A 7,669-nucleotide genomic window follows, 5' to 3' on the forward strand; every position below is an offset into this window, starting at 1 on the left:
CCTTTTGGTGCAGGTGAGGACACATTTGAGCTGCACGCGGTGCAGTCTGAGCTGGAAGCTGTTGAGAAACAGATCCATGACCTTTTAGTGAGATAAACCGAGCTGATAGACCGGAGTTTAGCTCTTGAAACATCACGCGCCGATGCACACAAATCAGTGATTAATGTTACTAACCTGCTGACTCCGACCTCGTCTACTCCATGCGTTTCTCAACATTGGTCCCGAGCGCCAAGGTCGCGATCAGCCATGGTCTCGTTCACTCCGGCTCCAACACGCCACCACGAAGCCTGGATGGCTCCGCAGCGGAAGACGCGAGTCAGGTCTAGACCAAGACTCTCTCCGACCCTCCCGGTTTTCGAGTTATCCACCCAAAACCGCTTCTCCCCTCTCTGCGAAACGGAACGCGATGCTGTGATCATCGGCGATTCTATCATTCGGCACGTACACGCTACATTAGGTAAAAGTACGGTGCACAGTCACTGCTTTCCTGTTGCTCGTGTTTCTGAAATTGCTGCTCGCGTTCCTGAGATTCTGAACGGTGACGTGCGCGTCGGAACTGTGGTCCTTCACGCGGGAGTGAACGACATCAGGCTGCGCCAGACGGAGGTTCTGAAGAAAGACTTCAGGAATCTGATCGATACGGTACGCAGCACAAAGTTTAGTAGATTATTCGCGCTAAATGAATGGTTAACGTCATGGTGCAATGAGCAGAAACTGCTCTTTGTAAATAATTGGAATCTGTTTTGGGAGCGTCCTAGGCTTTTCCGTGCTGATGGCTTACACCCAAGCAGATTCGGAGCGGATCTTCTGTCGGATAACATCTCCAAAATGTTAAATACCTTTTGACTAGTAACCAAAAGTCCAAATCATAGTCTCTGCTGCACCAATTTAACTGATATAAATACTAGTGTTGAACATTGCATAGAAACTGTGTCTATTCCTCATTTAGTGCGATCAAATAATAAATCTACTGCAGGATCTAGGAAAAATCTAATTGTTATTAAAACAGAAAATGTTGCTATTAGTAAACAAAAACAATTTCTAAAGCTAGGTCTTCTAAACATTAGATCACTCACACCTAAGGCAGTTATTATAAATGAAATAGTCACAGATAATAGCTTCAATGTACTTTGCCTTACTGAAACCTAGCTTAAACCAAATGATTATTTCGGTCTAAATGAGTCTACTCCATCAGGATACTCCTATAAGCATGAGCCCTGTCTGATTGGTCGTGGCGGCGGTATTGCAACAATCTATAGAGATCTTCTTAGTGTTACTCAGAAAACGGGTTATAAGTTTATTTCGTTTGAAGTACTTGTACTAAATGTTACGCTCTTAGATGTTAGAAAAACATCCCTATTATCTTTAGCCTTGGCTTCCGTATATAGACCGCCTGGGCCTTATGCTGATTTCCTAAAAGAGTTTGCAGATTTTCTCTCAGACCTATTGGTCAATGTCGATAAAGCATTAATTGTTGTAGATTTTAACATACACGTAGATAATCAAAATGATGCGTTAGGGGCTGCGTTTACAGATTTATTAAACTCCTTTGGGGTTAAGCAAAACGTTACCGGACCAACTCATTGTTTTAATCATACACTCGATTTAATTATATCACATGGAACCGATCCAACCGATATAGATATCATTCCACAAAGTGATGATGTTACTGACCATTACATGGTAACTTGCATATTATGTACCCCTGTAATATATCATGCTGCGCTGCGTTATCGATTAGGCAGAACAATCCTTCCATCCACCATAGATAATTTTTCAAATTGCTTATCTGATCTGTCTCAGCTGCTGCCTGAACCCAAACAAACAGATAAACTAGAGCAGTGGTTCTCAACCTCTCCTGCAGGGACCCCCTGACAGGCCATGTTTCTGTTTTAACCCTGAAATGGCACACCTGATTCAATTAATGAGTAGTTATTAGAGTAGGAAGAGTTAGAATTAGTCAATTAACTACTCATTAAGCCTTTAATTAATTGAATCAGGTGTGCCATTTCAGGGTTAAAACAGAAACATGGCCTGTCAGGGGGTCCCTGCAGGAGAGGTTGAGAACCACTGAACTAGAGGAACTAACTAGCACTATGAGCACCATTCTCTCTGGAAAATTGGATATTGTTGCACCCATTAGACTAAAAAAGGTCAGAGAGAAAAGTAAAGCACCATGGTACAACAATACTACGCGTGTTCTAAAGAGAGAAACCCGTAATTTAGAGCGTTAATGGAAACAAACTAATTTAGAGGTTTTGCACCTCCGCAAACTAATAGAAAATAACCAAAACAATCCTAGGTTTTTATTTAACACCGTGGCTAGACTAACAAATAAACAAGCGTCACCTGAACAAAATATTTCGTTACAGTTTAGTAGTAATGATTTCATGAATTTTTTCACTGAGAAAATAGAAAACATCAGAACCACAATTGTAAACGTTCAATCCTCAATCGCGCCTTATAACTCAGCCTCAATTATCACCCTGCAAGAACGATTACAGTGCTTTACAACTATAGAACAAATAGAGTTAAATAAACTTATCACTTCATCTAAAACAACAACATGTTTATTAGATCCTATACCCACTAAACTACTGAAAGAAGTGTTACCTATTGTGAAAGAGCCTCTTCTCAATATTATTAACTCATCTTTATCTTTAGGTCATGTTCCAAGAACATTTTAACTGGCAGTTATAAAACCACTCATTAAGAAACCACAATTAGACCCAAATAACTTAGCAAATTATAGACCCATTTAAAATCTTCTTTTTATGTCTAAAATGCTAGAAAAAGTTGTGTCCGCCCAACTGGGCTCTTTCTTACAAGAAAATTACATCTATGAAAAGTTTCAGTCTGGTTTCAGGCCGCACCATAGCACTGAAACTGCGCTTGTTAAAATCACAAATGATTTACTCTTAGCTTCTGACCAAGGCTGTATCTCAATACTAGTTTTACTTGATCTTAGTGCTGCGTTCGATACTATAGATCATACAATACTCTTAGATCGACTACAAAATTATACTGGTGTTCAAGGACAAGCATTAAAGTGGTTCAGATCATACCTATCTGACCGATACCATTTTATCTATTTAAATGGAGAAAAATCTATCATAACTCCAGTAAACTATGGAGTGCCGCAGGGATCTGTGTTAGGCCCTCTATTATTCTCAATATATATGCTGCCACTTGGAAATATTATAAGGAAACATGGAATTAGTTTCCATTGTTATGCTGATGACACTCAAATCTATATTTCATCACGGCCGGATGAAAACGCTAAATTATCCAAATTGACAGAGTGTGTTAAAGATATAAAAGGATGACGGTATATAATTGGATGACGTGCAATTTTCTTTTATTAAATCCAGACAAGACAGAGGTACTACTTATCGGTTCAAAAAACCGCCCACAAAACCTCTCACAATACAACTTTAACATAGTAGGATGTCCTGTTACTTCATCCGCTACAGTAAAAGACCTGGGTGTTATACTTGACTGCAACCTGTCTTTTGAAAATCATATTTCATATGTTACAAAAACAGCCTTTTTCCACCTTAGAAACATTGCTAAGCTACGTAATAATCTATTTTTTTCTGATGCAGAAAAGTTAGTTCATGCGTTCATGACCTCGAGACTAGATTACTGTAATGCTTTATTAGCTGGTTGTCCTGCATCCTCAATAAACAAGCTACAGTTAGTCCAAAATGCCGCCGCTAGAGTTCTTACTAGATCAAGAAAATTTGACCATATAACACCAATTTTATCATCACTACATTGGTTACCTATAAAGTTCCGTATTAATTACAAGGTATTGCTACTGACTAATAAAGCCCTAAACGGCTTATCTCCAGTCTATTTAACGGATCTTCTATCACCCTATTGTCACAGTGTCTGGTTGTGTTCCCTGGGGTTCACTAGAGGTCCTCGTTCTCACGGTGTCATTCACATTAGACTACAATTCCCAGCATTCTGTTCTGTCACTTATCTGATTATTGCACTCAGCTGGTTCCCATCACCTTGTTAGTTCTGTATGTATATATGCCCTGTCTGTGTTAGTGTTTGTTACGGAGTCCTTGTTTTAATGTCAGCACTTCTGAAGTTTGTATCTGCCCTGTTCATGTTTATTTCTTGTGTTTTGGATTGCCTTACCGGATATTTGACCCTTGCCTGGACTAGTTGTGAGTACGGATTACCCAATAAATATCGCTGCTTTTGGATCTACCTTTTCCTGTGTGTGTGGACGGAGTCCTTCTGTCACGAACACACACAGGAAAAGGTACGTTTTTTTCAATATTTCAAGTGTACTTTTTCTTTGTAAAAAAAAAATGATTATAGGCCTACATTTTATCTATGTATTCATTACTTTCATATTTCGCCTGACTGTAACGTTGTTTTCATGAAATATTAGGGCATATTGTTAATTTGCAGTTTAATACGTTGCTTATACAAATAGCCTACATTTTATTTCAACATATTTCAGTCGATTTTTACTCATCTCAGTATAGCAATACAATTTGCTGAAACATCATCATTCATTCACACACGCAATTTAAATTTAAACTGTCTTTGCCAGCTGGGGTAAACAGCGCGCATCTCTGCCGTTCATTCATTCATAAACAGAAACCCACGTGAAGAAATTCGTGAAGGAAAAAAACTTACTAGTATTCCTCAGCTCGCTCCTCGCTCCTCTGAGGGACATTTTCCATTATTATTATTATTCCTCATAGCGCTGCAAGACGGTGTGAACAAGTAATGATCTGAATAAACTTGTGTTTTCTCGAGCTGATATAGGGGCGTTCACAGGATTGCGCGGATTGCCTCAGCCATTTGCGTTTGAATAGCGTGCGCTCTCCGTGGGCGGAGTCACATTACATCTGAATCAGCTGTAATTAGCTCGACTGGAATCGCTCTCTTTTCATACAGATTTCACAAGATGAGAATATTTGTTTTTTATATAAATTACTTCATTTAAAAGAAGAGAATTCAAGCTTCATGTCTGTGTGTCTGTATGCCTGTTTGACTGAGTATTTGCTGAGTTATTGTTCATTTTCGGACGCGTTTAAGAATGGACTACACTGGCAGAGAGAAGGCAGAACTCGCCTCGTGTTTATTTTTCTTTATTTGGCAAAAAGCACAACACTTTGTTTTTATTGTGAGTATACACAAAAATAATACACATTTAACAGAATCGATTGATGTATGAAACTTGTTTTGTAAAATCAAAGTAAAAAGAGTATTTCGGGTCTCAATTCAACTCATAAGGAAAAAAGCGAACCGATCACGCCGGCGTGATTGCCGACCTCTGAGGGTTAAAATCCATACCCACATCACCCCTTCCCTGATGTGGACTGTCTAGTTTAATTGTTGAGATGGTCTACTAGTATCACTGTTCAACTGATGTTGGTGATGATTGGCTCGCTGAGGGCAGTCCTTTTTCCAATGCTCCGGAGTTAAGCACCTCAGACATCTGTCTTCGTGTCTGCAATGAGACACTGTGGAGTGATCCAAGGATCTACAAACTCTACATGGTTTGCGGTAAGTCTGAAATGTTGTAGCTTGATGATGAGGGCTGGCTTGGAATTGGGTCTGCTGAGTGACAAGACAGTCTAATAGACTCACTAGGCTTTTCATGCAGTCAGTGTCACTGCCAGACTGTGCTAGGGGAGAAGGTGGACCTGACCAGTCGGGGTTAGATGCAGACGTAAGGTGGACCTGACCAGTCGGGGTTAGATGCAGACGTTTGAGCTTTTCGTTCCTGCATATGTTCATCAAGCCTCTCTTGTATCTCACAGGCTGACCATTTTTCTGCTGATTTAAATTTGAAAACATTGGAAAGAGACTGATCTGGGCAATGCTTAATAAACATCATACTGATCTCATGGCTAGGATCACAAATACGCCGACCTTGTCTCTCTAAACATTCCTTCGCAACATCCATTGTCTTGTTCAGCCTGATCCAATACTCCATAACATTTTCGGATTGCAAAGTATTGTAAAAATCATCCAGGGGCATACTAGAGTAGGCGATTGTACTGAAGTGCTGTTTTAAAATGTCAAAAATCAATTGTGGGCTTTTGCTGTGATCAACAGATGTGTAATTGCGCAATTTAATTCTCACTACATCACCAGCTTTTCCCATAAGCCTATCCAGGATTTCTTGTGACTGCTCATGAATTGGAATAGCACGTTTCCTCATGTATAGAGACATCAGATTTTCCCACTCTTCTACAGTGAGTTTGTCCGAGCCATCACCCCTAAATATAGGTGGTTCTTTTACATCTGATTGCATCACTAGCTTGACATTAGACAGTGACATCTCAGTTGGCTTTTCAGAATTACTGCCATGCGTACTTCTATCAGATCGTAACTGAGCAGTAATGGACTGACCCAATTTTTCAGCTATTTCATTAATGAGTGAACCCAAATCTGGGTTTTGATCAATTGGATTTGCCATGGCACGATCTACATACCTTGTGGAAGTCATAACTGGTGTATCAAATACACTTCCTTCCACAAGTACCTTCACTTTTGAAGATGGCGGCGCGTGCACACACAGTCCCAGTATGGTGTTGACATGTTCACCCTCGTATAAGTCGTTGAGTTTGAGTGAGAGTGAGTGAGTGGCTAATTTTAGGCGCACATATGATTGGATGTTTATGTTAGACATAAACAAAGCTTCTTATGAGTTAAGCTCTGTGGACACTGACGAGCTTCGGACATTAGGATTACTTCGCCAGCCTACTACGTCACTGACCTCGACTGCTGTAATTCAACCGCTGAGAAGGCGCCGTAAGCGGTTTGAGAGGAAACAGAAGAGGGGAAAGCGTGGAGGTATCCGGGCTAGGCTAGCGGCCAGCCCACACAAGCCGGCAATTCCAACCATTTTGCTTGTCAATGTACGCTCTTTGGATAATAAAATGGACCATATACGGCTACTGAGATCTGTCCAGCGGACGCTTAAAGACTGCTGTGTTTTTATATTTTCGGAGACGTGGCTCAAAGACAACATTCCGGACTCCACCATTCAGATTGATCAGCTGACGTGTCATTGAGCGGACCGAGTCCTCGTCAAGGGTGGTAAGACCCGAGGTGGCGGGGTCTGTGTGTACATCAATGATACTTGGTGTCGGGATACTGTGGTAGTCTGTAGACATTGTTCACCTCTTGTGGAGTTTATTATCCTCAAGTGCCGACCCTTTTATATTCCGAGGGAATTTACAGCAATCTTGCTGTTTACATTCCACCCAGCACTAATAATAACGATAGGAACAAAGCACTCAACGATTTGTATCATGCCATTAATGAGCAACAGACAGTACATCCAGACGGATTCCTTATACTGGCTGGAGATTTTAACCACACAGACCCTAGACCTGTGTTTCCAAAAATATACCAACATGTTGACTTTCCAACGCGGGGGGGAAATACTTTGGATCTGGTATATAGAACTCACAGAGGGGCATATAAAGCTTCACCCCTCCCCTCCCCTTGGTTTCTCAGCGTGATGAGATCCTTCTTAATAATATAGAATTCATAGACAATTGGAAAAGTTTTTGGGGCAAACCTGACCTGTTGAAAAGAGATTCATCCCTCCTGGGATGGTGCTGCTCTTCTCTCTAGTAATTTGGCTCATAGTCTTAGAGATAAAAAATGACAAATTGGGCAC

Source organism: Scardinius erythrophthalmus (genome assembly GCF_964197995.2).
Source record: "Scardinius erythrophthalmus genome assembly, chromosome: 2".
NCBI classification, from domain to species: Eukaryota; Metazoa; Chordata; class Actinopteri; order Cypriniformes; family Leuciscidae; genus Scardinius; species Scardinius erythrophthalmus.